The following is a 3018-nucleotide window of genomic DNA, read 5'->3' as shown; positions in this document are numbered from 1 at the left end:
ACCTTACTCCAGAAAAACTTCAGAAGTACTTCCCGGACAGCTCCATCACCTGCCCAAGATGCCGGGAGTCCAATGCCTCCTTTTTAGGTTTTGCCTGGCGAAAAGATGCGCTCTGCGCATCTTTTACGCGCAGGCGAAAACCTAATGAGAACTGTAGTGTGGGTTTGGGTCGGCCCTCGTCATTCATTGGCTGGCTCCATAAATGGAGCCTAGCCATTGGACGAGGGGCCTGTCCGTCAATGCCGGAGGAGACACGGGGGCGTTCCGAGATTCTTTGGCTTTTGCCGACGTCACGCGACGCCGGGAACGCCCCCGATTCTGTTCCGGCATTGCCGGCACCTGCCTTCCTGCTCTGCCTGTTTGTTCCCGCCCCTGCCCCCCCCCCCGCCCCCCCTCCCGCTCTCCGTGCACCTGCCTTCCTGCTCTGCATGTTTGTTCCCGCCCCTGCCCCCCCCGCCCCCCCTCCCGCTCTCCGTGTGTTTGTTCCCACCCTCCCCTCCCCTCCCGCTCTCCTGTGTTTTATTTATGCGTGTTCGCAGAAGGGGCATGGGAGGTGAATCTGTCCGTCAACGCGGACCCGTTTTCGTTTTTTCCAGGAATTGTCCCCATCGCCGCCCGGCCCGCGACCAGGAAGTCAGGCAGGCCGGGGGCGGTACTGCGGGACACTCGTCATTCCCCAGGCCGCGCTCTGATTGGCTGCCGGCCCGGGACCTAAGTGGAGGAAGAAGCAGCCTGCAACCTACGCCGGAGACCGAGGAGAGTCCCGAGGAGAGGGAGCTCTCCAGCCGCCGACGAGACCCGGTGAGTGCCTGAGAAGGAAGGGGGAGGCGTCGGGGCACACTGCCGGTGCCCCGTTGGCGCATCTCCGTTCTAACGTTTTTGTTGTTTGGTGGGGGGAAGGAGGGGCTAGGCCTAGGTGGGGCGCGTTGGTGTGCAGCGGGCCGGCTGTAAAAGACCGTTACGCTTCCTGAGCTACCGAAATTCCACTAAGCAGTTAGGCTTGTTGCAGGACAGAAAGTTAATAGCAAAACACAAAAGCAAAGAGATGAAAACCGGCTTGGAGAATCTGCTCGAGTATTTGTTTAAATGGGTCGATATCAGCTTCCCTTTCCAACAGATGCATATGGGGCAGATAATGGGCAGGATTTCACTGAAGGCGTGGATATGTGCAAGTCTAAAACAAAGGGGAAGGAATACAGGCGTCCTTGCCACAGTATCTACAAATCGAGTTTATTGCCATAATTCTGTATACATTTATGAATTCTTGAAACACACACGTTACATTCGTTGGTACTTCTCTGCGCTAGTTGAGTATGTACAGTACACTCGGAGTAATTGTTACAAGATGCCAAATGTTAACAATTAAAACTAAACTTAATACCAGAATTGAGAATGTGTGTTCAGAAACACTTAACTGACTTAATTTCACAATACACTACAGAACACAAAATTGTCGTTTAAAATAATACATAACAATTTCTCGCTCTGTTTACCTTGGTGGATGAAACAAAATGGCTCTTATAACAGGACCAATACGTATCTTCCTCTCTTCTGCAGAGTCCTCAGGGAGTATGCATCAGACACAAAGGATCCAACTGACCCGTATACCATTCAGCAACATAAAAAGCCCAAGTGCATCCATCTCCTGATGGAAGGTTCTGGCAAAGTGTTAAAGCAGCGCATGTAACACGTTAAAGACTATTAAATGTACTTTCCACTGAATCCCTGGCACCTAACATTTCCTTTGTGTATTTGCTGCTGTATGTGTATTCTGTTGCAGTGTCTCTATGTGCCTGTCCTTTTATTTGTATGACTGTCGGAATGTGTCTCTATGTGCCAGTTTGTGGATTGTGCCTGCTTGATTTTATATTTCTGTGTCCGTTTGTTGGCGTTTCTCTGTGCCTGTCTTTCCTTGACTTTGTGCCTTTCCCCAGTTTGTGTCTGCCTCTTCGTGTTTTTGTGTGCCTGTCCGATCGCGTGTCTCTGTGCCGTTTTCTGTCGGTACCTGACATGAAGTATTTCCCTGAGCCCAAGGTTGTGCTTGGCGATGTGCGGGTTGGCCTGTTGTCCGTTTACCAGGATACTTATTTTACCTATCTTATAATGTGCGCAAGAATTTATGTATATATTGTGTGCGGCAATTTTGGGTCTATCATGTGAACGAGTTGTGGTGTACTCGGGTCTACTGATCTTGTTTGTCGCTTCTTGTCTGGCTACATGTGTCATTTAATTTTTTCATATATTCTTGCGAGCATGTTGGCCTGCATTGTTCCTTATGCTGTGTGCACAAACCATGCTTCCAGGTGTTTGTGAGGTTGTCTTTCTGTCTGAGTGTAACTGACTCTGTTGTGGACTGTGGTATGCATGCGAGTCTGTCTCTGTATTAGTTGAAGCTTGTTGTTTTAGATTTTGATTCCTGAATGCGACACAAGTACACGGATCTCAGCGGGCTGAGTTCTGAGATTTCCCAGTTGATAACTAGTGATTGTGGAACGGTGAAACCAGCTATTACCAGCGAGTTTGGGTGAACTGTTTGGTAAGTAGCGCTCAGGACTTGAGGGATACCCGGGGAAAATGAAATAATGATTACCCCTTTAGGGAACCTGGGTTTGCCATCCTGGCTTTGACGAATGTGCGGTTCTGATTCGAGGCACATGTTTGTTTTTATCTGTCCCTCTTACAGAATTTGTCCCCATGTGACTCTCCTTCATGAGTTTGACAACTCGCCGTTGCCTTTGAGTCATGCCCTAAACCCAGGAAGCTGATACAGTGAGTGCAGTTAGTGCTTACTCTGTGAGAAGAGGTGCCGAGCCTCTGAATACTGTTTTTGAGAACCGAAGGGCTAGTTGGGGTTATGTGCCTTAGCTCCTGACATCTTCCTTAACCTGGTTCACGTTGTTGTATGTGATCCCCTGTCACATAATTCGTTGCTCCACTGTCACATAATTCTTTGCTCCCCTGTGATGCTGTGTGTGTGTGTGATGCTGTGTGTGTGTGTGTGTGTGATGCTGTGTGTGT

At 49.4% G+C, this 3018-nt stretch overlaps 1 long non-coding RNA gene across 1 annotated transcript; it reads left to right on the top strand.

Annotated features, from left to right (window-relative positions):
• Positions 1–601: 601 nt before the first annotated feature.
• LOC147724307 (uncharacterized) lies at positions 602–1722 on the top strand. Its single transcript, XR_015310088.1, has 2 exons — positions 602–801; positions 1558–1722. It is a non-coding gene; the product is annotated as an uncharacterized LOC147724307 (long non-coding RNA).
• The last annotated feature ends 1296 nt before the right edge of the window (positions 1723–3018 follow it).

The sequence above is a fragment of the Lissotriton vulgaris genome, chromosome 4_1 (genome assembly GCF_964263255.1).
Source record: "Lissotriton vulgaris chromosome 4_1, aLisVul1.2, whole genome shotgun sequence".
NCBI classification, from domain to species: domain Eukaryota; kingdom Metazoa; phylum Chordata; class Amphibia; order Caudata; family Salamandridae; genus Lissotriton; species Lissotriton vulgaris.
Note: the sequence above shows the minus strand (reverse complement) of the source record. Positions and strands in the feature narration are given on the sequence as shown.